This window comes from Aythya fuligula, chromosome 28, assembly GCF_009819795.1.
Source record: "Aythya fuligula isolate bAytFul2 chromosome 28, bAytFul2.pri, whole genome shotgun sequence".
Taxonomy (NCBI): domain Eukaryota; kingdom Metazoa; phylum Chordata; class Aves; order Anseriformes; family Anatidae; genus Aythya; species Aythya fuligula.
In genome coordinates this window covers 1,730,937-1,758,339 of record NC_045586.1, presented here as the reverse complement: position 1 = coordinate 1,758,339, position 27,403 = coordinate 1,730,937, and the positions used below count along the sequence as shown (strand labels likewise).

The 27,403-nt window shown below is 56.1% G+C and overlaps 1 long non-coding RNA gene across 1 annotated transcript; it reads left to right on the top strand.

The window, feature by feature from the left end:
* Window positions 1-2,854: 2,854 nt before the first annotated feature.
* Window positions 2,855-21,306, top strand: LOC116499814. Its single transcript, XR_004254252.1, has 4 exons — window positions 2,855-2,944; window positions 14,688-14,785; window positions 15,154-15,455; window positions 21,277-21,306. It is a non-coding gene; the product is annotated as an uncharacterized LOC116499814 (long non-coding RNA).
* Window positions 21,307-27,403: the final 6,097 nt, after the last annotated feature.

The window sequence follows — 27,403 nt, the reverse complement described above, 5'->3', positions numbered from 1 at the left end:
TTTAGCTGGATTTGCAATTAAAAAAATCGAAAGAAAATCGCGGTCGTGTGCGGGAAACCGAGCGGGGATGCGCGGAGCCGCGCGGTGGTTGCGCCCTTTCCACGGTCCCCGCAGGATCCGGGACGTGAAAGTAGGGGGGAAAAAAAGCTGTAAAATGATCAAATAAAAAGGAAATGGCCCAAATCAAAGCTGTCCTTGGCCCCCAGGGTCATCCCTGGTCCCCGTCGCTGGGGGCCGGCCCAGTGGGCTCCGGGTTTCCCAGTTTGGGAAACTGGGAGAGGGCCCCGGTGGGGAGAATGCGGCCCGGGGAAGGAGGGCAAATTGATGGAAACAGCCCCAAATTTGGCTGCTTTTAGGCTGGGATTAAAAAATAACAATAATAATAATAATAATAATAAAATAATCCAAGGCCAAGGGGAATTTTAAGGAAAAAATGGGAAAAAAAAAATCGCAGCCGCCCCAGTTCTGTTTGAGGGATCCTGGGGTGGTTTTGGTGCTAACGGGGAATAAAAGGGCGGAGGGGGGGAAAGAAAGAGGGTGGGGGGTTAAAAGTGGGGAAAAAATGCAGGTTTTGGTGCCCCCCCCGGGGGAGCTGGGACCCCTGGGGGACGATGGGGGGCTGTTGGGGCTGGGGGGAGCTCAGGGTTGGGGGGTTTGGGCTTGAGGGTTTTGGGCTTGGAGGTTTTGGGGTTGGGTTTGGGGGGTTAGGGGGGGATGGGGTTGGGGGTTTTGGGGTTGGGGGGGGGTCGTGATGGGGGGGTGGAGGGCAATGGGGGGTGATGGGGGGTCTATGGGGGATGGGGAGGGGGTGCCGGGGGTGGGGGCTGCGATCCCGGCGTGTGCTGAGCGCTCCAGCCCGCCCCCCCCTTCCCACCCCGTAGCCTCCCCCCCCCAACCCCCCGCGCCCCGTAGTGTGCCCCCCCCCCCTCCCCCCCTCGTCCATTGATAGGCGCTGCAGAGGGGTGGGAACCGGGACCGGTGACGTCAGGCGGGGCTCAGCCAATGGGGGGCGGCGGCGAGGGCCGGGAGTGGGGAAAGCATGAATGAAAAGTGCCGCGCGCCGCTCCCCCCGGCGCACAGCCTGCGGGCGGCCGCCGGAACCGGGCCGAGCCGTGCCAGAGCCGGGCCAAACCGTTGATGAGCTTTTCCGAGCCGGGCCAAACCGTTCTGAGCTTTTCCGAGCCGGGTCAAGCTGTGCCGGAGCCGTTCCGAGCCGTGCCAACCCGTGCCAAAGCGTTCCGAGCCGTGTCGGGCCGGGCCAAGCTATGCCGAGCCGAGCCGAGCCGGGTTTGGCTGAGGTCGGAGGATGCTGCCGTGGTCCCTGGGATGCGGCCCCGGCCGTGCCGAGCCGTGCCGAGCCCGCAGGACGTGGCCGTGGCCGTGCCGAGCCGTGCGAATTGGCCTCCCGCGGAGCAAGGAGGGCTGCAGGTGAAATAAGCGGGGCCGGGCGGGGCCGGGGAGGGGTGGGGGGGACACGAGGATGGAGAGGTGGAAGGGAGGATGGAGAGAGGGGTGGAAGGGAGGAGAGGTGGAGGGGAGGACGGAGGGATGGGGAGAGAGATGGAGGGGAAGGAGAGAAGGATGGGGGGGAGGATGGAAGGAAGGATGGAGGCGTTGAGGGGTGGAGAGGAGGCTGGAAGGAGATGGAGGAGATGGAGGGGAGGATGGGGGGGGATGGATGGATGGATGGAGGGGAGACCCGTCCGCAGGTGGAGGCAGGAGGGAGGACGCCCTCCGGGCTCCCCGAGGAAGGTGGAGGCTGCCGTGCCCCCCCCGGAGGACGGAGGCTGCCCGGGAGAGGCAGGGTGGAGGCGCGGAGCTCGGCCGGGAAGGAGCTGCCTGCGGGTGTCCCCCCCCCCCCATAACATAAACCACCCCCGGGAGGCAGCAGAGCCCCCGAGGAGGGAGGAGGAAGAGGGATGAAGGCTCGGGGGGCTGCGGGGAGCGGCGCGGAGCCGTGCGAGCAGGGCTCGCTGCCTCCCCCCCTGTCCTCCCTTCCCAGCCTTCCATCATTTCCTCCGCCTTTTCCGCCCCTCTCCATCCCTCCCGGCCCCCCCCCCCAACACACACACACCTTGGCTGAACCCGAGGCATCGCAAGTTAGCGTTTATTTTTAACCTGCGGCTTTTGATTGATTTATGATTCTTATTTTTGGCAGGCGTTTTGTTCCGCGAGGGTTCAATGCGTTCCCGGGGATGGGGTGGGGTGGGGTGGGGGGGGGGGGGGGGGAGGAAATGTCCTTCTGGTCCCCTGCGTGAAGTTGGGGGGCACAAAATCTGCTCGCTTGGCTCGTTGCTGCGCCGAGCCCTTCAATTCGAGGGGGCTCGGGGTTGCTAAAAACACCGTGGGCTCGATTTTCAGCACCTGCAGAGCCCCATTTGGCTTGCAAATGGACCAGCTTTTAAGCTGGCGATGGGAAAAGAGCAGCTCCTGGGTGCTGATTCCCCCAAATTCTGCCCAAAATCGCGTTTTCGAGGGCCTGATCTTGCTCGTCCCACTGGTGCTGAGGGGAGCTTGGCGCTGGGTCGAGGACCCTGACGTGTCTGTGCTGTTCCAGATCGCACTGCTAATATTTGCCTCTCTTTTTATTCGTTTCCTCCCTCGTTCCTTCCTCCCAAGCCCCTGGAGAAGAGGAGGCTGGCTTTTTTTTTCCTGCTGATGCTGTAGACTTCAGGGGTTGGTTGTTATCTTTGGTTATCTAGCTGTATGAGTGGTGTCAATTCTTCATAAAGCTAGATAACCGAAAGTAAAAATAACCCCAGTACACGCCTGAGGAGGATGTGGAGAAGAAAGGAAATTCATCAGAAGGAAGAGGAGGAAAAGGAGAGGAAAAAAAAAAAAGAAATGGAAAAGAACGAAGAGAAAGGAAACGAGAGGCGGAAAAAAAAAGCACAGGGGGAAAAAAAAAAAAGACAACTTTTTGGGACTGGAATTAAAACCTGAGGTAGGATTTTTTTTTTTTTTTTTTTTTAATTTTTAAGCACCTAATTTCCTCCTTATGGTTTTAAGGAAGAGTTCAGTGATGCTGTGCATGCGAGGGGGGAAAAAAGAAACCTGCCTTGAGTCAGCCGAGGCTGCGGCCGCTCTCCCCTCGGCCGCTGCCCGTGATTGAATTAACGAAGTCAAACTTCCCCAGGCCAGGAATTGGCGAAGTGCAGGACCCAGGCTGCACACCGAGGATGAACTTTCCTCGTGTGAGCAGCCCCACGGCAGCCCCGAGCCCGTAAATCGATGCAGGTTCCTGCCGTGGATTATCTGGGCAATAACGCAGCGCCGGAGCACGCTTTATTAATGCTTGTTTTGCAAACACAAATACTGAATTCATCCCCCCTTTTTATTTTTTTTTTTCCCTCCCCCTTCTATTTTCTCTCTGTTAAATGTGTAATTTCGTTCCCTGGCAGATACAACTTGCTATCGGGGCTAGAAAGACCGAGGTGGTGATTTGGAAAATGGGATCTTGCAGTTTTCTTTGTTTTTCTTTCCCAGTACCTCTCGATCCAAGCGCTGGCTTTCTCCTTTTTAACCCTTTGTCTATGAGCGTTTCCCTGAATGGATTTAAGGTTCCAAGATCAGGGATTTACAAAATATATATTTATAACTTGGGTATGAAACCGTATGAGGCTAATCAGGGAATCTGATTTTATTTAATTTATCCTCTCTGACTGCAAATTCACGCTGGCTGTCACCCCCTGCACTGGATTTTCTGTCATCTTTTTCCTTATGGAATCAGATTTTTTTTTTAATTTTATTTTTATTTTTTTACCTGCTCTCTTCTAGAAGGGGATTTTGGGTCAAAGATGTGGGCTGGGTGCTTCTTGCCTGCTTTTAACGGTCAAGCTGGTTGGCTTAGAGGCTGCCGTGAAATACAGCAGCCTGTTTGGAGAGGTGTCGCGGTGGTGCTGAGAACACAAAGGTCTTGTGGTGGCTTCAGTTATTTGTTGCATATCACCTTGGAATGGTGATTCCAAGGGAAAAAAAATCGTAATAAAAATCCGTATGGGTGGCAGCACCTGAAGTGAGGTGGGGAAGGAGTATTTATGGCATTGCAACCTCACAAAAAATCATTGTGGGGGATGGAGAAAAAGAGCTGGCCTCTGAGCCGTGCTGGACCCGCTCTTGTGCAGGATCTTTTATTTATTTAAAAAAAAAAAAAAAAAAAAAAAAGGCAAAAGGGACAGGGAAAGGCTGGAGTTCTGGGTGCAGTGTGAAGGACTCGTCCTGCTCCTGGGGTTACTTTTAAATTAATAAATGAGCTCATTTCCCTTGGCCGTGGAACTTGGAATGGGGGAATTCTCTGGGGGTCTGGTGGGCACCATGCATGAGGCTCGAGCATCTTTCGGGGGACAGAGCCCTGGCCCTGGTGGCAGGGGGACGTCACCGTGCCTCGGTCCTTCCAAGTCTCGTGGCCACTGGTGCCACCGCTCCCCACGATGCTCGGACACCAGCACCGAGTGCGGCCGTGTCTCTCACCCCCAAATCCTCGTGGGGCGGCTCCTGGTGCAGGGACGAGGCGCTTTTATGGCTGGGCGAGCGGCGGCGAGCTGCCACGTGCCACCCACCATTGGCTGGAGCCTTCATCCCGGGGGGGGAACAGCGTTTTTTGGCCAATCCGGGGCTGAAAGCGGTGCCGTGCGCTCGCCTTTTGGGTTTCGGCCGTGGCCAATTGTGCACAGGGGGCACGCCGGAGGCTGCAGCCTGGCGGTGTCACTTGCTTGGGGATAACAAAAGGCATGGGCAGAAATGGGGGCTGGTGGCCTGGGACGAGGGCAGAGCTGGGTGGGGAATGGGGCACCCCGCAGCCTGGGTGCTGTCCAGGAGCAGGATGGATCTGGGGGCGCACGGGGCAGGAGGTGTTTTGTGGTGGCAGGGGGCACCCAGGGTCCTGCACCCCTCTTGGAGAGCGCCCAGCCAACGTCCCCATCCCTCCTGGGGTGCAAAACCCCCCAAAATGGGGTCATTTTCCCTCTACTTCTGGCTCTTTAGAGGGCCAGAGACCCTGAGAGAGGGCCAGAAATGTCCCCCAGCTCTGTAACCACGCTACTCTCCATCTTGGTGGAGATTTTTTTACATTTTGGCTGAATTATGGCAGGTGAGCACTTCCAGCCCAGAACTGGAAGTCCTGGAGGCCTTCGGGAGCTGGGGCAGGCTGCAAGCAGCCGTTTGGGGCATTTTTTTATTATTATTATTATTTTTTTTTTTCCCTTTTCTCCCCAGTTTGCTCCCAGGGCGCAGCAGTGCTAGGAAAGCCCCGCGCGTTGGCGTGACGTTGATCTAAATTGCAGCTTACGTGTGGCCGTTTAAGCTTGCTTGGACACTCTGATGTGACTGGTTAACACTCAGCACTGTCTGCTCTCCTCTCCCTCGTGTCTGCCTAACTGCTGGGGACGTTAAGAGGAGATGCTCGTGCAGGTTCTGTGCTCCTGTATTGCGCGATGCGCTCCCCGCGTCCTTTTTCCTGCTTGAAGCAGCATGGTTGGAGCCAAAAAAAAAAAAAAAAAAAAAAAAGGAAAGAAAAGGGGAAAAAAAAAGGAAATGCCATCCTAACTTTTTGATGGGCGAGTCATGGAGAAGAACTGAGCTGTACAAATAGAGCTGCTGGAAATTCAGAATTCAACTATTTTACTCAATGCATCGGTTTCAGCTTGAAATAGCTGGGGAGAGCTGCTCCCCTGCCTGCTGTGTGAGGACGCGGGGAATGGGTGATTTCAGGGGGCATCGGGAGGAGGGGGAAGGATGGTTCAGGCTGGGTGTCCTTGTCCTGGCCTTCCTCTGCCTCCTCCTCCTCCTCCCCGGCCCATTTGCTGCAGGGATCCCTCTGAACCCTCAGCCCCATCGGTGCCGTGGGGGTCGCGGTGATCTGCTGGCACCGACCCCTCCTTTGGGAGGGCTAAAATGAGTAGATGGGATAGGAACGGTAAATTCTCAGCCCCAAACTGTTAAATCTTCCCCCAAAAAATGGGATTTCTGTGTTGGAGGACAGCAGGCATTCCCTGACTGAAGGAATTTTCTGCTGGCCTCGTTGGGGACTCGAAGGTGGGAACAAAGGGAGGCCCCGGTGGCTGGAGGCTTTCGGGTCTCCGGCCTTTCCCTTGCACTCGTGCTATGGGATGTTGAAAGGGGCAATCACAAAGAAGTTGTGCATGTATAGGTGTAGAAACATAGGTATGAAGAGATTTTTTATTTTTTATTTTTCCCCAGCCCTGAGCAGTTGAAGCTTGGCATCGGATGCAGGATGGGCTTTGGCTTTTGGGTCCCTGTCTCGGCTCGTTCCCAGTGCAGTGCCCCCAAAATGCTGGGGATCTGGGGGCATTTTGGGGCCACCTGAGGCTGCACCTCACCGCTCTGGGTCTGTGCTTGGGGCAGGAGCGAGGTTCCCTGCTGCTGGTACCCAGGGAGGTCAGGCAGGCTCGCTGAAACCTCTGGACTGAGGCTGGGAGACGAGAGCGCCTTTGTGCCACCAGCAGCCACCCCTCTCCAAACAATCTGGGCTTCAAAACCCCCAAACAGTTTCGAGGGAGTGTTTTTTTGTTTGTTTGTTTTAAATTATTTTTTCTGCTGGGATTATGGTAAACCAGGCACTCTAAGCCACTGGGGGAATCGGATCAGGCCCCACTTTCATTTTGGGGCTGTGTGGGAATGGCCGGGGCCCTGCTCCGGACTCACTGCACCTCGGGGGTCCTCATCCCATTCCCAGATTTGGGTCTCACCCCCAATGTCCCTGCAACGGGGCTTGCTTTGGGATGCTCGCTGCTGGTTTTTGCACCACGGAGCAAAAAAATCAAGGGCGAGGGGCTTTCTCTGAGCCCCCCTTTCAGGGTGCAAACGTGGCAGAGGGCATCCAACAAATGGGACCGGACGGGTCCCCTGCGTCCAGCCCCGGGGGGAACAGCTGGTGGCATTTTCCCCTGGGGGTAGCGGGGAGGAAAATGCTGAGCTGGGCGCTTGTGGGGCTGCTGGGTGCAGCCGGGAAGGTCGCTGGGATGTGCTGAGGGTGATCGGATGTGAAAGCGGAGCCGTGGTGCTCGCAGCCTCGCTGCAGGAGGGCTGTGCCGGCCCAGGCTGGTGTGACAGAGCTGCCACCGACAGTGTGGCCCTAAAAATATTCCCAGGGCAGCCTTCTGGCTCGTCCTGTAGGGTTTTTAGGGATGGAGATAGGAAAGGACGTGTGCATGCGAGTCCCTGCTTGCTGCCTTCATCCACTGCTGGGAGATGTGAGGGGAGTGGGGATGGCTGGGGGGGCTTTGGGGCAGGCAGGATCCGGCCATCTGCAGGGCTGTGATGGCCGTGGTTGATTTTGCAGGAAAAACTGGGAAATCCTGGTTCCTGAATTATAGGGCAGGAGGTCCCTGGGTGCTGGAGCCGCTCCTGGCCAGCGCTGGTCTCGTGCTGGTGTCACTGGGGGATTTCCCCCGCTGCAGCCTGGGCTGGGCTTGGAGCTGCCATCTGAAACCCTACAGCTAAACCGTGTAATCCCAAATGCTGTGGCCTGAGCTCTGGCTAGGTGTAAAACCCCTTTTAATTCCACTTTTAGGGATTCCTGTCCTGCAGGGACAGAGGGGCAGTGGCAGGGCGCTGCGGTGCGGAGCCACCGCCTCGGGTGTGTTTTAACCACTCGGCATCACGCCATCGGTTTTTGGGGCTAAAACAGGTGGAGCTGCAAAATGTGGGGTTTGGGGAAAAAAAATCCTACACTGGGGTGATGGGAAGGGGGTGAGGGGGTGGCCTGGGGCTCATGCAGGGTGCACAGCGTCTTCCCTGGAGGGATGTTACTGGTGTTGGCACAGCCGTGTCAGGCTCAATGTGACCTCCATGGCGGGCGTCTGCTGAGGTGGCCAACCCAAAACATCTCTTTTTGGGGAGAAAAATAGAATATCTGCCCTAGGATCTGTTTTGTCCCTTTTGAAAGGCAATATGTGAGCAACGGGGAGGGGGTGAGGGACCCTGGGTCTGTGTCTCTTGTCGCTGTCTGCCCCTTGGGGAGGAGGGAGAGCTGTCCTCGAGGTGCTTGTTCCTTCTGGCTGTAAATATCTGATGTTTTGGGCAAGATTGAAACATTCAGCTTTTGTGGTGTTTTGCAGGAGTGACTCCTTGTAGGGTTTCCTGGGCTGAGCAGGGCAGGAGCACGTCGGGGCCAAGCTGCCTTCCCCTGGCTCCAGCAGGCACCAGCTGCTGGGGAGGAAAGTGCTCGAAACCCCACAATTACGGGATAATTAATTCCAAGTGAGCTTCTCGGCTTGCCAGCCCGAGCTGGAGAGTTTGTGTCCCCTCCCCGAGCCTCCCCCAAAAGTGCCTGGGTTGGGTTTGGCTGTCCTCGCACCCCACAGAGCTCGGGGCTGAGCAGGAGGAGTGGAGAGCCCCAAATTTATTATTGCTTTTGGGTTTCCCCTGCTCCCTGGAAAGGGAATCCAGCCTCTGGGTGTGTGGAGTTACTGGGAAAGGTTCAGGGAGCTGTTAAAGGGTTTGGGGCACCTGATTCCTACAGGACCTGGGGTGGATGCTGCGGGTGGGTGCCGCAGCAGGCGGGTGGCCCCGGGCCACCGATTTTTTGTGGACAGAATCTGTTCTCTGCAGGATTTGCTCCTTTCCTCCCATTTGCTTTGTTTTGAGCAACAAAAGGCCTTCCAAAAACTTGTTCTATCTTTTTAGGAAAAAAAATAAAAAAATAAAAATCAAGTTCTTTTTATCTTGAAGCCACCCGTTTCTGGAGCTGCTTTGCGCACGGCCTCGGCGCTCCGCTCCAAAGCCAGCGGCGGTTTCGGGAGGCACCCGGGGCATGAGGCTCTCTGCCGGGGTCGAGGCTCTCCCAGGCTTCTCCCTGCCCCGGTGCCGGGCCGGCGGAGAGCGGGTTGCCATGGAAAACCGGGATTATTCCTCCCATGCCCGTGCAGAAGGGGGCCTGGCCGTGGTTTTTTAGCGTGCGCGGTGCCGCTCTCCGCCGGCGCGGGAGCCGCAGCCTCCGCGGCCTCCTTCCCCTGCAGCCTCCTTCCCCTCCTCCTGCAGCCCCAGCCCCTCGGCCGGGCTCTTATCTCCAATAATCCCCCGGTAAGAGGGCTTTCTGCTTGTTATGACACCCAGTGAAAGCGTGGGAGAAAGATCCTTTCTTCGCCCTTGTCCTCCGCAGCCAGCCTCTAGCCTGAATGGGAGGCTTTTTTGTGCCTCTGTGTGCCTGACTAATTGAGCTGAAGGACTTGCGTCTGGAAGGGCTTGAAAGGGACTTTTGTTGCCGCTGCGGAGTTTGTGGAAGGCGAATGAGCCCTGCTTTCTTAGGGGACGCGGGTCCTGGGCAAATTTGACTCTCGAGTGCTCACGCCTCCGAGGTCTTTGGGAAAAATTAGAAAAAGGGTGGTGGGCCTGCTTTTTTTTTTTTTTTTTTTATTCTCTTGACGACTGTGCCCCAGCCGCTGAAAAAAATGGAGTCTGGCCCCAGAACGCTTCGTGAGCCGGCTTTAAAAAAGGGCCGGGTGAGATGAGAAAATCTGGATTAAAAAAAAAAAAAAAACTGCGTTGGCTGCCTCTGCCTCCTGCTTTTTTAAGGCCTGGCGCTCGAAACACAAATCCCCCCGCTCCCCGGGACCCACGGAGAAATGGTGGTGCGGTTGCCTGATGGCACCTCCACCTCCCGTTTTGCCCCACAAACTGCAAATTCCTCTTTTCTTCTCGCTCTTGATGGGAACAGTGACAAAGCAGGGTTTTTGCTGAAAACCCTTTATTTAAGGCACGGGGTTGTCCCGGGAGCCTGGTCCAAGCACAGGATGCTCGTGGCCGCTGAGGGCTCAGCGTTCACACCTCTTTCTCTCCATGCCCGATGCTTTCTGCTCATCCCTGCTCATTTTTCAGGGCTATCTCATCTGGGAGGGGGTTTCCTTCCCAAAGTGGTTGGGGGCTGAGGGCTGCGGGGCTGGCTCTGAATGGGGCCGTTGGTGGAATCGGGAATGGATGCTCAGCCAGGTTGGCAAGGTGGATTCAGCGCATGGCCTGTCTTGCCCTATGAATATTTCCCTGGACCTTTTTGAGGGCTTGCTGGGAATGACCAGGAATAAACATTTTGGCCCCAAACTGGCAGGCAAAGGGTGAGGCCCGGTGCCCTATCCAAAAACCAATGCTGTACCTCATGCCCGCAGCCTTTCCTCTCCCTCTCCTTGCTAACTTCTGCAAGGAATGATTTCTTTCGACTTCTCAACATTAAAAAATCCCCCTCTTTTTTTTTTTTTTTCCTTCCCTCCTTCCCTTTGTCATTTTTCCTTTTCTCCTCCTCCTCCTTCCCAGCGTGGAGTCTCTGAGGAAGGGATCGCTGTCGGAGCTGCTGGGCTCCATCCCACCCCCTGTGTGGATAAACGCTCGGTGCTGGCGCTTCCCCAACAGGGTTCGGAGGCAAAGTGGCTGAAAACATTTGGGAAGTGGGATTTTGGGCACGGTGGGGCTTTGAAGGCCATGGGTGTTGGCAGCTCCTCTGTCCCCAAAATGTTTCCTCATGGCCTCTGGGCTGCAGAAATGCCGCCTCCTCCCACGGCCAATGATGCTCGAGGTGTGCACGGGGTCAGAGCAGGCTCCTACATAGAGTTGGCAAGGGATGGGAAAGGGATGAGAGAAACCCCTTTTTATTTTTTTTAATTTAAAAATAATAATTTTGATGAATTTGGTGCCTAACGTTTTTCCACGAGGGAGGTTTTCCATGTCAAACCATTTTTGGTTTGAAACCCAGGGACTCACCTTCCTGTGCCGCAGCGGCACCAGGTGACACCAGGTATTTGCCAAGTGACCCCCCCGTTACCGCCCTGCCCAAACACCAATTTCTGTGCTGTTTGTGTGCTCGTAAGGAAGAATCAGAGAAGTTTGCTTTCTCAGCACTGCGAGATGAGACTGATGCTGCATCTTGGTCATTAGCAATAAGCAGCTGTCGGCGCCAGCCTTGCTGGGCACGGGGCGCACGCTGGCGCACCCACCGACCTTCGCTTGGCCCTCCCTGCTTTCATCTAATTAAAAAAAAATATATATATATATATATATATATATATATAAATGAAGCTGATAATTACTATAAAATCAAACCAAAAAAATCCCCCAGCTTCAGGAACTGGGTGTGCTTGGAAATTTGGGGCTTGGAGGGTGCCCTCCCAGCAAGGCTGCTGGGTGTCAAGTCAGGGAACAAATAAAGAAATCCACGTTGCTGATTTATTTATTTTTATTCCCCTCTCATCCTTTTTTTTTTTTTTTTTTTTTTTTTGGTAGGGAAGGGGCTGACTCACTATTTTTATTTATTTTATTATTTATTTTTTTTTAGACACTTGAGGCTGGCAGAAGTGCTGGATATTTTTAGGTTGTGGAGAGGCCTTAGCTGAACAGGCTGGGATCAGGTGGAAAAAATGAAGCGTTTCTGTTTTATTTTTTTTTCCTACCTGGCCAGTAATTCGGGGTATTCTGCATTTTGGAACACAGCAGATCATAAAAAAAAACTGATTTATGGCCATATTTTTAGCCATTCCCTAAAAATTTGAGAATTCCTTGCCATAATATAGATAATCGCTCCTTCCAGCAGCAGCTCCTAGCTTAAATAACGAGTCTTTGAGCAGATGGGGAGGAAACAGCACAAATTTGGCCATTGGAAGGAGATGTAGAAAATAAACAACAAGGTGGTTTTAGCTCAGATGAGGCAGAACGTAATTATTGCTAATCGATAACAGCATAGCCATGAAATATTCAGAATTACGCCGTGTGTAAGGCTCAGGGCTCGGGTTCTTGCGTTGGAGCATCCCAGGGCGGATCGTGGCCATGGGTGCCTGGTAGCTCATCCAGCATAGTGGGAAAGGGTGTAAATTTTTTTTTTCTTCATGAAAGGAGGGGAAAAAAAATAAATAAAAAGGAAAAGGTGGGGTTTGGGTGGTTATTTTCCTGCCAGGAGGGGCTGGGACAGTGGCTCTGCGCCGTCCTGGTGCGCAGGTCGCCAAACCTTGGTGGCTGCCATTGCCGACGCATCACTGGGATTTTATGTTCGGACCATAGTGGCCTGTTTTTTCCTCCTTTTTTCATTTTTTTTTTTTTAATTCCTTCCCCCCATCAAATTCTGCGTTTCAGCCTGCTTTGTCTCATCTCCTGCTGGCGTTGTTTAACGAAGGGGCAGCCGCTCCCACGCCAATGGGGTTGGGGCTGTTGTTGTTGTTTTCCTGGTGCTTTGTTCCCCCCCGACGCCCTCCCCGTGCCCCTCGTCCCTCGTCCCCATGCTCGGGGGGGACCGGGGGGACCCCAGCGAGGGTGCGGGGCCGGGGTGCCTGGGGAGGGATGGAGCAAACACAAAGCCCAAGCACCAGGACGCGGGCTCTTGTTGTGGTGGTTGTGTGCGAAAGAGTTAAGCCATTAGAAATTCCGAGCCCTTCTTCCGATAGTTAAACCTGATTTGCATGCATTTGCATAATGAATGTCATTTGCATTCTTGGAGGTTGGCTACTTCTGTGGGAAAAGTCAAAGCGGGATTGCGGGGAGGGCGAAGGGGGGTCGGCGAAGAAAGACGGGAAGATTTCCCCGCGCCCCACGCGCATCCCTGCCCCCTCCGTGTTTTCCCCCATCCTCACCCAAATGCCAAACCCCCCCCCTCCTTTTTTTTTTTTTTTTTTTTTTTTTAAATTTTCCCCCCATTTTTCCCCTCTCGATGCCTTCCTGCCTCTCCCTTCGACGCACAAAAGCCAAGGGCGGATGGGCCGTGGCGAGGCGAGCGCATCCTTCCCTCTCCCCCCCCCCCTCCTTTAATTTCCCCCCCCCCTCTAATTCCAGCTTGGCTCCCGTTCCCGGCGCCCTCGCCTGCGCTTGGTGGGGGGGGGGCCACGGCCCCTCTCCCTCCCCTTCCCCGCGGGTGCATGCGTGCTGGAAACGGTAGCAGAAAGGGAAAAAGGTGCGAGCCACCATTTTAGGCAGCCGACACGTAAAATGGCCGATGCTCTCTCCCCGCTCAGCGCCACGCGGCACCGCGGGCACAGGGGGGGGACGCATCCTGCCCTCGGCCCCCCGTGCTCGCCATGGGGGCACGGGGCTCAGCACGCCTCCGTCTCGGCCTCGAACACCCAAATTTTTCCTTTTCCCACCGGCAATGGGCTTGGCATTGCGGCCACCGAGCGCCACCGGCATCACCCGCGCCCTAAAACGCCCCAATTTTATTTTAGCCTCGATCCCTCTGCTGGGGATGGTGCCCAGTCCTTTCTCCGAGGGTTTTATTTTTTGTAATTATCGGTAAAAAGCGCTCCATGCCACGCGGGGGTGTTGGGGGTTTGGTTCGACCACCGAATTTTCTTGTAGTGGCTCCAGCTGAGGTTGGATTTTTCAACGTGTCGCGCTAATATTAGGGAGGCAGCTGCTCGATCGTTATTTTTATTTTTTCTCCCCCATTTTTTTTGGATTAGAAAAATCCAACAGACTTAATTATCGCTGAGAACGTTTTGTGGCTGTTTAGGGGAGGAAAAAAATCGATGCCAAACACAAGTGGGGTCATCCCTGCCCTAGCTTAGAGCTGGTTCATGGCACCAAAATCGGGACAGGAGAGGGGAAAATCACCGAGTCCGGCACAACTCGGTCACGTGTGAACTGATCGTTTTTTTACTCTGGCACTTGAGGTATTTTGGGGTGTTTTCTCTACAGACCCCACGTGAGAGCCTTGTGATTTTTAGGTGACGAAATTTGTGCTCCCTGAGCTTGGGTTTGCTTTGCTTTTTTCGCTTCTCCCCATCCCTCTGTTGCCATGAGAAACTCGGAAGTCTAAATACATGGAGCGAGCTTAACCCTGGCGCGAGGGGAATTTTCACGGCAACCTGAAACAACTGGAAATTTATGGTTTCAAGAAAAATAAATCACTTTTTTTTTTTTTTCTTTCTCCCCCCTCCCCAGTGGAAAAACCACCGATGGCTCGGCGTGCCCGGCCCAGCGCGTGCAGGAATGGGAGCCCCGTCCCTAACGCCCGCAAAAATGCGCTAAGGCTCTTAGCTGCTCAGCTGATTTCCCCCTGCCTTCGTTTATTTGTCCGTGCTGGGGGAGGTTTTTTGTTCCTTTTTCTCGTTTTTTCTCGTTCCTGGGACCTGGGTTTGGGCTGGGGCTGAGGCTGGGCATCGTCTGTGTCTCGTCCTTTCCACCGCTTGGCTTCTCCCTGGTCTAACCAGCAGAAAAAGGATCTTTCCCTGCCCCAAACGCCTTTCTCTATTAAATGTGCCCCATAAATTCTGCTCAGGATGTTTAAATCCATGCGTAGCCCGTGAAGGGCCACGGATAAAGCAGAGTTTTCACCAAAATACACAAAGAAATTTAATATCTAAAGCCAAAATAAATCCGTAAGGGTGATGTGGGGCAGCACGAGGGCTGTGGCCACCCTGGTTCTGGGGGCATCGTGTGTCTGAGCCTTGGAGCTGCCCGGTGTTCCCATGTCCAGATGAACCCCTTAGCTTTGGGTTTTTCAGCATCCCTGGGCACGGAGGGGCTCGCAGCTCCCCAGAAAGCTGATGGAAAAATGTGTTTTGTTTTTGTTTTGTTTTGTTTTTTTTTTTCCACTGGGATTTACAGCCATAGATCCAGCCTCATAATTCCCATGCCCCTGAGGCTGGCGGGGACAGGGGGTGCTGAACGAGCCTGCACAAAACTCGGGGCAGAAGCACCGGGGTTGGGGCTGACGCTCATCCCGTTCCCATCCCCTTTTCCCCCTCTCTCCCTGCCAGGGAGCGGCGTGGCTTCCCCCGGCGCGATGCTCTGCGTGCGTTGCGGCCAGCACTTCACGGCGCGTGGCTCCCGGTGAGAGTTCGTGGGGAATTTCCTGGTGAGTGAATTTATTTCTCAAGGTTTTCTCCGCACTCTGAGGGCCGAGCAGGCTCTGGCACGGGCTGGGCTTCCCCACGGCAGGAGCTTGGGGATGGGTGCGGGAGACACCGGCTGCGGGGAGCAGGGGGGGGGCAGCATCTTGCTCTCCATCCACATCCCCGGCTCCTCGCACGCCCTCGGGTTTGGCTCCTAAAACCTCTCGAAGCTGTTTTGTTATCTCGCAATCCTCCAAGCCTGCCAGCGGCGTCCTTCCCACCTGAAGGAACAAAGGGCTCCCGCAAGGATATTTTCTTTTATTTTTGTGTTTTAAATGTGAAATCCGTGGAGGTGATAAAGGTGCTTCTGTTGCTTTTGTTTCTATCCCAGGTCTTCTCGCTACTGCATGAACCCAGGAGTGGGAACAACCCACCCTACAAACCCAGGAGAGCCCGGCCCTGAGAGCCACCAGCCCTGTCTCAGGGGGACACGGCCACCAGAAGCCCTCACCGTGGCTGATCCCACGTGAACCTTCCTCCTCCTCCTCCTCCTCCTGCCTGCAGCCTCTGGCTGGAGCAGCGCAGAGCACGCCTGGTGCCAGCACCGCGGCCACGGGGACACCGGGGACTGCCCTGGGGACAGGCAAGGACACCACCGAGCATCCCCGTGCTGGGCAGCACCGAACCTCGTGGGTGAGCCTGGGGGGGACGCGGGGGGCACCTCAGGGTGCGCAGGTGGAGGTGACGGGCAGGGGATCGGGCTGGGGAGGGGACCGATGGCCAGGGCCAGCGCGGTGGTGACCGAGGCGCAGCTGAAGCGGGTGCTTTGCCCGTGGTCAAGGCTGAATCACAAACTGCGCATTGTTTCCGAGGGGGTTCGGCACATTTCGCCGCGCAACCCCCCCCCCCCCTCCATCCTCCCTCCCCTTCTCCTTTCCTCTCCTCTCGCCCTCGCACAAAGATGTCATTGTGCCGGGGGCTGGGTGATGGCAGCGTTGTTATTTGGTCCAAAAAAAAAAAAAAAAAAGCAAAAAGAAAAGAAAGAAGTGGGGAGGGGGGGACCCAACAAGGTGAAGAGGTTTAAATCAGCTTAGCCCAAATGCCAATTAAAAACCAAAGAGGATTAGGCTTGTGATCAGCAGAATAGACAGTCATTGTGCCCGGGCGAGGGTCCCCCCTCCAGGTCCCGCGGCGGTGGGATGCGGCGGTGCAGGGGCCGGCCCGCAAGCCGCTGGGTTCCTGGGGTGAAGGCCACCTTTTTGCCATTTTTTGAATATATTTGAGCACTCTTGGCTTGAGTTTGGCCGAGCAAGGAGAGCTTTTGGTCTCCTTGCCAAGGGAAGGTCTTCCCTAGAACTGGTGCTGGGCTGGCTCCGGTCTCAGTGCGCTCTGCCCTGGCCGTGGGACCACGAGGGCAACATCCAGACCTCTGGGTGCTGGATTCATCACCCTCGATCCTGGGGAGGGGTGTAGGAGACACCAGGAGCATCGTGTGGGCTGTCCTACAGCTCGTGGGCAGCCAAAGGGTCACAGAATCACCGGGGCTGGAAGTGAACTTGAAAATCAGCAAGCGCGACCGCCAACCTCCCGCGTCCCAGCGCTGCGCCACGGCCCTTGGTGCCACCAGAAGACCTCGTGCATCTGCCTGGAGAAGACACCTCAGTGCTTTCCACATGGCTCAGGCCTCCTTTGCTGTCCTCCTTTGCCATCCTCCGGCTCGCTGCAGTGAGGTTCGAGCTCCTGGGAGGTGCCCATGGGGGACCCGTGGTGCTTGTGGCGTCCTGGGCTGGGGCAAGGAGGTTTGGGGTGCTGAGTCCCGTGGCCCTCCCAGCTCCGAGCAGCTCTCCCGTACCACTGGAAGCCCAGGAACTGAAAGTGCTTCGTACCCAGTCCTGCTGACCCCATCCTGTAAGGCAAATTCGGGCACCCAGGGCAATCCTAGAGCCGCACTGGATGCGTCGGGGCCAAGGTGCCTCTGTGCCATGCTGGTGATGCAAAGAGGGTCAGAAAGTGCCCTTGTGCACAGGATTTGAGGCTCCTTTGCTCTTTCAGGGAGGAAAGGAGCCAAGCAGGGAGCCCTCTGATGCTGGTGGGTGCAGCCTGAGCCCCTTCTCTGGCACCCTGTGTCCCATGGGGAGCTGTGTGTCCACCCCCAGCCCTCACCAGGCAGAAGCGGGTGGGAGAAGCCATGCAGAGGCACCGAGCCATTGGCAATAAATGCAAAATGCTCTGGCCCTTGAGCTGCAGAGAGGAAATGGGAAGGAAAAAAAAAAGGCCTTTTTTCCTAAGGGAGAGAGCCTGCTGCAGCAGGAGCTGGTCCTGGTGCTGGGGGCGAGCCTGGACCCGGGGCAGCGGGCGCTCAGGGAGATTTTTGGGGCAGGAAGCGGGGCTGCTGCGGGGCGAAGGATCCATGCTGCAGGTGGGGACAGGGCTGGGGCTTTCCCCCCGAACACAGCGCCCATGGGTGCCGCAGCATCCCTCCTCCACCTCCCTCCCCACGGCGCCCAGCGAGCGCAGGGGGGACTTTGGGAACGGGGAGCGAGCGAGCGCCAGCATCCCGTTCCCCCCTTTTGTGGCCGCCGTGTAATTTATGATATGAGGAGGGGGGGGCCATTGTCTGGACCCATCCTGTATTTTTTCCGAGGGCTTTGCCTCTCTTCCCAGCCCCCCGCTGTGCCGCTGCTACTGTACCGTTGCCATGGGACGTGCTCCCCGCGCCGCGGCAATGCGGGGCAGCGCTGGGGAGGGCAGAGCGCCACGGCCGGACCCATCTGGAGCCCGGCAGCACCCGCGGGCAGCCCCGCTGACGTGCCGAGGGCCTGGGAATGGGGCTTTCGGCCCTTCCAAGTTCACGGCCACCGGAGGCATTCAGCTGCCAGGGGGGCAGCGGGATCCGGGGCGTTTGGCTCCATTCTCCCTTCCCCTCCGCCTTTCAGCGGCGGCGGTGTCCTCGGCGCATACAGATCCCCCCGTCCCTTTCTCCTCCTGACAAGTGCGCACATAAATAAATTACCCCCACCGGGCGAGTGTGGAACAATCTGTCCCCTAAATTCTATTCATCGCCAGACAGGACCCATTATTCCCCCGATTAAAGCCGCTGGAGTAGCTTGCAAGGGTTACAGTTACTCTGTCAAACTGTAAATAAGACACTAAAAATAAAGGGCGCTGCTGAGAGAGGGAGAGAGAGGGGGAAAGGGAAGCCAGACTAATGCCTGCTGCTAGGGAAACCGAATGAATCCCTAATGACGCCTGTGTACAAACTGCAAATAATGAAGGAAAAGTGACAAACGGACCTCGGCCAGGCTGCGGCGAGCCGCCGGCTGCGGGGGGCTCCGCGCCCCCCTCGCTGTCCCCAGCGCCCCTAAAGGGGAGCAGGACCTTTGGGTGCCCAGCCCTCGCAGGGCGTTAAAGCCTTTGCTTCGCTTGTGGCAAAGTTTTCTTGCTGATGAGTTTGTTTTCTGGGTGCGTTGAGCGCAGTGGATCCCATGAAACAAGGGATGGGGCTGCTGCTTGAGCCCGTTTTGGGGTGGCGCAGGGGAATGTCCATCAGCCCTGGCTTTGGGGTGGCACACGGAGAAGCAGCCCTGGGTTTGGGTTTGGATTTGGGAGCCCTGCACGGGGCTGGCTGTGCTCGTGCCAGCGATGGGTTGTGGTGAAGGAGGCCCCCAGCCCCAGGAAGCCTCTTTGGATAAAACCCAATTCCCTTCCCACTTCCCAGCCATGACGCGGGGACGTTCCCCTCGCAGCGCATCCTTCCTCGCCTCCTCGCGTACCTTGGAGATGAAGAGGGGAGGAAAAACCCACCCGTGGTGTGCTCACCTGGGGGCTTTCTGGGTTCTGTTTGGGCAGGGGGTGAGGTTTTTACTTGGGGGTCATCTCGGCCCCTTCCCTTCCCTGCCATGGCCACCTGCCTCCCTGGCCTCCGCTGGCTCTCCGGGTGGAGACCCTGCCTCAAACGGGGAACCTGGAGCACAGAAAGTGCCAGTGGGGACTGGAGGAAATGCCTCTGGGTGGGAAATGTGGCTCTCATCCTGGATTCATGGGAATCCAGCCTTCTGCACAGTGCTGGGGCATCTGGGCAGGGTTTTTCTGCAAAAAGCGCCAGGAACGGGCACGAGAAGCAGCCTGGAAATGCTGACCCTGCACTTCCACCAGCAGCAGGACAGCGAGATGCGTGGTGGTGAGGGCACCCAAGGGTGATGCTGGTGGGTGTCCTGCCCTAGGGTGAGCCTCCGCAGCACCCAGAGCCCCCCGGAGTTTGCATCTCGGGGCTCCCAGCCTGGTTTGCACAAAAGCTCGGCCCCCTCAGGAGGGATGGCTCCGATCAGCACAGTTTCCCACCTAGGCCAAGCCTGGGTTTAGCAGCTTGCCCTCCTCTCTCTTAGGAACAAAACAAACCACCCTTTTCTCCCCCAATTCCTGGCTGTGAAGCCTCATGACTCCGCAGCAGCATTCCTGGGACATTCCCGAGGCGAGCTGGTATGTGCAGAATTTCAGAGCCCGGCAGCGCCACGTCCCCCAGCGCTCAATAGACACCGGGATGGAGCCACAAAAACCCCCCAAAAGCTCGGGTATTGTAGCTGCTGCTCCTGACAGAGACCTCGAGCTGCTGCCCATCCCCAAATTTTATGATTTATTTGGAGAAGGTGGTGAGGAATTTGGAAAGCCAACGCCAACCGGAGCAAAACCAACGCTGCGTCCTCCAGGCACTGCCACCGTGGAAGCTGCCCGAAACCTTTAGGAGGATGAGGGGCAGGCGCCGAGGGATGCAGAGACCCCAATGTCAGCCTCGGAGTGGGTTTGGCTCCGTGGGGTTTGCTCCCTGGCCAGGGACGGGTTCTCCTGGGGCTTTGGTTGAGGTGCGCTCGGTGTTCGGCTCCCCTTGAGATTGCACCGACAGGGACAAGACTTAATAAAAATGAACTTATTCGGATTTCCCCGTTTCAATCTCTTGGGTCTCAGTTTTTGAGCTTTCCTCCCAGTCCGTTATAATGTGATTGCTGCTATTTTATTTTACGTTTTTCCTCCCCCATCTGGGTGACCTGGCGGCCGGAGCTGGAGCTTTCCCATGGTGGTTTAGGCGAAGCCCATCCCAGCCACGTGCTGAACTCATTTCCCTGCACGTGGCACCTCTCCAGGTCCTTTACATTACCTTACCCCGTGCCATTTCCGAGCCCCCGTGCCTCTCTGCCACTCTCTTTTCCCACATGCTCTCCCCCAGAATATCCAAGGGTGTTATTTTCAGTCCATGGCCATCATATTGCCCAGGGAGAGCTGGGGGAGGCCGAACCCTTCCCTGCCCAAGGATTCGGACGCAGTGAACGCCTTCCCTTGGGTTTCATTCCAAATTTCTGATCCTGCAGGTGTTTGCTAGCACAAAGCCCACACACCTGCGCTAATACCCAGGTAGCTTGCATGGCTAACACACTCTGTTGTGTTGGTTGCTTTTTTTTTTTAATGATTATTTTTAATTTTCATTATATTCCCCTCTTAAAATGTGTAAATGCTTCCCCGCAGGCTCATGCGAGGGCTGTTAAGGGCTTCGTCTGAATAAATAAGTGCAGGGGGACAGGAGGAACATCCCCAACACCCCCTGCAAGCCCCAGCGATGGCACCGGCGAGTGGGCGAAGGGGCTCGCCGCTCCCTAGTCCATAAAGTCGAGTAATTAAGTATTACTAGTTTCTGATGACTTCAAACAGAGTGACTCCAGGAAATAAGCCCCTTCTTTATAATTAGCGGGATTTCCTCTGCATCAAACGGGGAGATTGATTCTTTAATCTGCTCACATGCTTTTGATTTGGTCGTTCAGCCGCTTGTACCAACTGCTTCCACTCCCTGCTCTTGCCGATAAAACCTCGCAAAGGAGATTTCGGGGAGGCATGACCCGAGCTGAGGTCTCGGATTTTCTTTGTGTGGGGCTGGTTTTGGGTAGTCTCAAGCTTGCCGGAGATGCTGATAAAAACTAGATGTGGGTTTTCGACATCCATCGAAAATAAAGACATTTGGGTCAAGGGATGGGTTTGGGTCAAGGGATGGGTTTGGGTCAAGGGATGGGTTTGGGTCAAGGTGGTTTTGGCCAAGGGATGCTTGGGGGGGTTGGGGTTTGGTCCCTTGGCTCTGCGGGATGTCCGAGCCCCGTGCGCTCGATGGGATGGGGTCTGCGATGCTCAGCCAGGTGCAGGATCAGGCCCCGGTGCTGCCTTACCCCTCGCCAGCCTCCCCTCGCCTGCAGCGGTGCCGAACACAGATCACATAATTAGGGAGCCGGCGAACTGTACAATTATGCAAATAATGCTCAAAATCACCGTTTTCAGCAGAAACGCCTGAAAATCGAGCCAGGAGCTCGGTGACACCTCGGGTGAAGCGGGTGCTGCGGGGCCGGTGCCTGGCCCCACGGTGCTCAGCGGGGCTGGGGAGGAAACCGAGCCGGGGGGGGGGGCAAAAAAAATATGAAAATGGCATAACCAGCAATGCCCATGTTTATGGTGGTTTTCTTTTTTCTTTTGATTTCAGGTGAAGAACACAAGGCTGGAAGGAAAAAAAAAATAAATAAAAATAAAAAAAGAAGAAAAGAAAGGAAAAAAAAAAAGTCTCCAAACCCGGGAAATCTGTGTTAATTGCTTATGAATGTCTCTGTCTAAAAAATTACCGAATTGATGTTGTCGTGCTTTTTTTTGACAGCCTGTCTGTTACATTTTTTTTTTAAATATTCATGCACTGAAATCTAATTACTAGGCAAATTTAATGATAATGAAATGAAGGCACTTTAGCAGAAAGCACAGGGCCTTGTTAATGTTTTCTCAGCCTCTGTCTTTTTCATATTTTTAAATTTTTATTTATTTTTTTTTTACAACTGCCTTTCTTGCATTAAAAAAAAAAAAAGATTGCTGAAAATAAAACTTGGATTGCAGCAAATGTTTGTGGTGGCTCTGTTTGCGACGGCGGGGAACTTGTGAGGTGATTAAAGGTGTTTTTGAAAAAAAAAAAAACACAACAAAATACACACAAATGAGCCTAACCTAATCAGATAAGGTAGATGAAATATTATTATTGGGGGGGGGAGGCAAGATCGTGCCTGGGGGGCTTAAAAAAGGTGAGGACCTCGGCACCCTGCCTCCTCCTGGCCCTCTCTGGGTGTCTCGCTCACAGGGCCCCCCTGCACCCCAGGGTGCCCCCAGCTGGGTGAGGGGTCTGAGGGGACCCCACGAGGACCCAGGAGCAGCCGGGGGGCTGCTCGGTGTCAGATTGGGCTGAGGGGGGGTCTTTGCTTTCCCCCTGCCTCCCCCCGAGCCCTGCAGGATGCGGCCGTGGTGCTCAGGTTGGTCTCAGGGTGTTTTTTTTTGGGGTGTGCTTTGGAGAAGGGCTGGGATCTCGGTGGTGGTGGTCTTAAAGGTTTTTTTTCTGGGGCTGTGGGTGAGCCCGGTCACCTCTGTGGGGTCTGCTCCTCCAGAGGACCCTTGGGAATTGGCTTTTTAGAGGTTGGAGCCCCCCTGGATTGAAGGTGGGAAGGGGCACGCAGGGTGGAGGAGGCGAGGGGCTGGGGCAAAGTCTCTGGAGCAGCTTCTGGCCCCCCCATGAATCCCCTCTGTGGCCATTTTCTGCTGCTGGGGAGCCCCCGAGAGCCCTCCTGGCCCCACCTTGGGATGGGATCAACATTTCCCTGGAGGTGCCCGATCCTTTTGGGGCCCGTGGGTGCTCTGTTCGCCCCTGCTCTGCTCGCCTCCTTCAGTAGGGATGAGCAGAAGACTGGGAGAGCCTCCAGCCTGCTCCTAAACCTGCTGCTCACAGCTGTGGGGTTTGGATTTCCAACCCTAAATGTGACACGTGCCCTGCTTGCACCCGAGGACTTTTCAAAACCATCCCCAAGCGGTGCCCATCCCCACGGTGCTGCTCCTGCATCCCCCGAGGAACGGTGGCAGGAGGGGTCGTGGGCTCTGCCCGGGGGTCTCCGCCTCGAGGACCCCCCGGATGCACCCAGCAGAGGCTTTTCCATCCCTTTTTGGTGCTCCTCCACCTGTGCCTCTGGTCTGGTTGATGCCTCTGCGTGGTTATTCCTTGCCCTTTGGCTCATCTCTCTCCACCCCAAACCTTTCAGCGCTCAGCCCTGCGCCCAGGAGCCCTTTCCGAAGGGTCTCGGCTGCGTTTCCCCAGCTCGCACGTTTGCACGCGCCCGTGTTTGCTTCCCCGAGCTCTTGGAGCTGCATTTATCCTGCCAAAATGACAGTTTTCTATTAGAGAGCCGCAGCCTGGCATGATGATTATAATTGTCGCTAATTTCTTTCTTTTGCAATCAGGTTTGCACCTTGACACACTGGCATAAAATGAGGCAGGTTCCCCCCTCCCCGCCCCCCTCCCCGGGGCAGGGCTGGCTCTCCAAGTGCTGCCGGAGCCCAGATTTCCTTGGGGGGAGCCCAGACGATGCCCAATTTGTGCTCTGGGCTTTCCCAGTGCAGCAGGAAAAGGGGCAGGAAGGGGAGCAGTGGGAGGGCTGCGAGAGGCAGCGGGGCTCGCCAGGGCTGCTGCGCTGCCGCCGGGGTCATGAGAGGAGAATTTGGCCCTCCTATTTATTTATTTTTTAGCTTAAGCCTCCGAAGAGCGTGCCGCAGAGGTTCCCAGGGGGGTATCGGTTGGCACAAGTCCCGTGATGGCCTCAAAAATATCCCCCCCCCCCCCTCCACCCCACACCCCGAAACAGAAATAACTCGGCAAAACAAAGCGGCGGGTTGTTCAGCCAACTAAAATTACCGGCACGTCAAATAAAATATGTACAGCATTAAAATAAAATTTGCATCGCAATAATGCTTTATTAAGCACATTAGGAGATTAAAAGAATCAACCCATTTGTTCCCATTCACGTTGCGTCGGGATTTGCATTTCTTTTTGCCCCCCCCCCTCTCTCCCCAACCTCTACCGAGCCCCTCTCCATGCTCAGGTTTGGCTCCCTGGGTGCGTTTGGCTCCCCGGGTGTGTTTGGTGAGGTTTTTTTTTCTCAAGGGACCTCGCGGAGCCCTCCCCAAAGAAGGGGGCTCTCTGTGTGTGTGTGTGTGTGCGCGCGCGGGGACGCGGAGGGGTTTGGAAATCAAAGCACTTGACTCGGCCGTGTGTTTGTCTGCATGAGTGTGCGGCAGAGGAGGGGTGGAGCGCAGAAGAAAAGATTTGTCTGCTCCCATTTCAGCTAAAATGGTTAATTAAGACAATAGAGGCTATATAACAATCGGGGCCGGGCGGTGAATGGTTGTCTAGACTCTATAGTTCAGCCGCAACTTCTCCGTCGGAATTTTAACTTGGCCGGGCTCGTTTCCCCTCCCCTCTTTCCCCGCCTCTCAGCTCACGTCCATAAGTTCCCTTTTCTCCTTTGTTTGTTTTTTTTTTTTTTTTTTTTGTCCTTAAACAATCCGTCTTTTGAGGGCTCGGGGCCCGGATTGACAGCTCTGCCTGGCTGAGGTCTTGTGCTCGCCGCGGCGCTGCCTTCCCAGCGCCCAAGCGGGAGCCGCTTTGTTGGCCGCGCCGCGCCGCTCCCCGCCTGGCCTGATCCTGGAGCAGGGCGAGGGGCTGGGACCAGCTCTGGGGGCTCAGGGAGAGGGGCGTAAATGGGAATTTGGTTGATTTTAGTGCTGGAAGGGGTTTAGGGGATGCTGACGCTCTGCGTTTTGGGGTCCTGGTGTGGAGAGGCGCACCCAGGGTTACCCAAGGGCTCCTGGGATCCGGGTTGCTCTGAGCCGGGACTGATCCTGCTCTCGGTGCCTCCACGGGTGAGGCTGGGTGGTGCAGAGCCCAGTGCTGCCAGTGCAGCTGCCTCGGTGCTGCAGGGACCTCCTGATCCTCAGGAAGAGGGTTCATGGATGATGCAGAGAGCGGCGCTGGCCCCGTACCCACCACGTGCCCGCAGGGGTCACAGCTCCTCCCCGGGCTGCTGGAGGCCCAAAACCTCCCGGCATGGAGCGAAGCACGGGGAGGTGGGCAGGTGGTGGCGAAGGCATTGAGCAGCACCCAAAATTTACCCTCCCACCATGTTCAGCCTGCCCTTTGGGAACCACTTTGGCAAAAACCATGAAGCCCCAAAGCGAAGCTGGGGCTCCGTAAATCAACCTGAAATCCAACCTCCGGGGGAGGCCGGGGGCTGTTGCTGGAGCCATTCCCCCAAAGCCCAGGGCTGTTCCCCACACCTGGGGGTCCTGCAGCCCCCAGGGATCCCCCAGCTCGGGGTGTCAGCCCTCTCCTCCCCTCTGGCGGGGGTCTGGGTGGCTTTGGAGGCCGCCCCGTAACGGCAGGCACAGCGGGAGGGAACCTCTCGGAGGAGGCCGCGGGGATGGAGCCGCCCGCTTGAAATATGGGCGAGATTATTCCGAGTGCATACATGCAAATGAGGCCCGTCTGTAGACAGGAGAGACAAAAGGTCATTAGCTTCCCATGTAGAGCCCTTCGTGCGGGGCCTAATTTACTGTCTTCCTCACCCCTTCCTACAGATCTCGCATTCTGAGGCGCCGAACGGGGAGATTTTGGCAGGTTTGATAGGTGTTGGGCAACTTGGGCTGTATTGGGTGGCGTGGGACACGCAGCGAGAGGCAAGGGAGTGCAAGAGCTCGGCTCCCCCAAGGCAAATGGGAATGGGAAAAGGACCCCAGCCCGGCCGGGGAACTGGAACACACCTCAGAGCCTCCGGGGATGCAAAATCCCCCAGGATTTTCCCCAAAAGTAGTGTCTAGAAGCAGTCTGCCCACCCCAAAGTACCCACAAACGTCCTCCATCCCCCCAGTGTCACTATTTTTTTTTAGATGGAGCAAGGGGCGATGGCAAGTCCCATGGAGCAGGATGTGGCCACTGGTCCCAAGGGAGCTGAGAGCACCCCTGGGGCTGGGGGCAGCCCCACCGGCCCCCAGCCCCATCCCTTTGGGCACGTCCCTGTTGTCACGGAAACATGGGGCTGAGCCTCATGTGCATCCAGACATGAGGGCGAGCTCCAAAACCCCACGTTTTGGGAAGGCTCAGGCATTTCAGGGTCTCCTGAAGCCCCTTACTGGCAGCGAGAGCCAGATCCGTCCCACTTTGGGGGTCCTTTTGGGGCAGTCCTTTTGGGGCTGCTTCCTGAGATTTGGGCACTGAAGGAGTGAGAGCGGGTGGCATTTCCCTGTGGGTCCTAATTTTGGCTCGCTCCCCACCAAGTTGCAGGGACGGGAAGGGAGCGCGGCCACCCCGTGCACCGAGCCGGGTGCCCGGATGGAAAAGGGGCGAGGGTGCCCACAATGGGGGGGTCCCTGGGCGGCATCCCCTGGGTACGGGGCCATGGGTGCTGTCCCCGGCACAGCTCGTCCAGCCCTGCTGCCTCCCCCAGCCCGGGATTGAGAGTTTATTCACGCACTAATCAAAGTGACATGATGGTCGTGGCAGACTAAAGCCATTCACTCCCCGAGCCGGCGGGGTCGGGAGGTCGCCCAAGTTCGCAAGAATGGGGCTTTTGTCATGCAGATCGGCCCAGAGCGGCCAGATGAGCGTGGCAGGGTCCCCGCCACCGCCGTGGCATCGCGTGGGACCGGTGGGACCGGGGGGCACGGGTGGGGGCACCGCCGGCTGCTCGCGGGGTGGTTTTGGAGGCTCCGGGTGCCGGAGGTGCTGCGGTGTGAGGACGGGGTTTGTTCGGGTTATGGGGTGCAGGATGCTCGGCTCTGGTGTAGGATTGGCACGCAGCCTGCCCCGCGTGCCCCCCTTCCCATGCATGGGTTGGGAATGGGATGGTTTGGGGTCCCTCTTCCCTGTGCCGGTTCAGCCCAGCCTTACTGCAGGGCTCAGGGGGGTTGTATGGGGCTGTGCGGACCCCAAATCTCCCCAGTGAGACCCCCGGGGTGTCTGTGGGGAATATCCAAGCTGCTGGGGGTGAGAAAACCCAAGCACTGTGCTCCCAAGGGGATCCTACAGCCTGGGATGTGCTGCATGCAGCAGGGAGAGGGAAAGCAAGGAGGGATGGGGTACTTGGGGTTCGCCAAGGATCGCCCTTTTCTTCTACCAAGGACATGGCCCAGCCGCTGTGCTCCTCTGCTCCGGGGAAATTCAACCCAATTCTGCCTCGTGCAAGGTGTGGGGATCGTTTGGTGGCTTTACGGACACGCTGACCCTCGTGCACCCCTAAAAGCACCTGGCTTTTTTTTTTTACAACTGGTTTTTGACCAAAGGGAGAGTTTCCACGAGGGTATTTCTGAGCAAAAGGGAGCTGATGGCACGCCACGGACGAGCTTGGTTTTGTTTCTTTTAGTGTTGGTAAAGGTTAAATTAAAGGTGTCAAAATTATGTTGGAAAAAGGGTTCTTAAAAATGAGGAAATACCTCCAGGCAGCTGTGCTCTGTCACCTCTGTGGATGTCAGAGAAGGACGAGCTCAGTTTGGGTTTGAGGACTCTGCTGTGGGAGGAACTGGATAAAAATAATGGTCAATAATTCCGGGCAGAAGCGATCCCTTTTTGTTAAAACGGGGAGGAAATTTCCAAGAAATTGAAATCTTCCAGGGGATTAAAACTTCAGAAAAACGTATGGCCGGCCATGAGCAAATTCCGAAAGAAACAAGGTGAAAACAGAGCTTTAATCCCCAAATCCTGTGGGCTTTTGACCTGGAGAGGGGTGCGCGTGCCCCGAGCATCGCTCGGCCCTGGG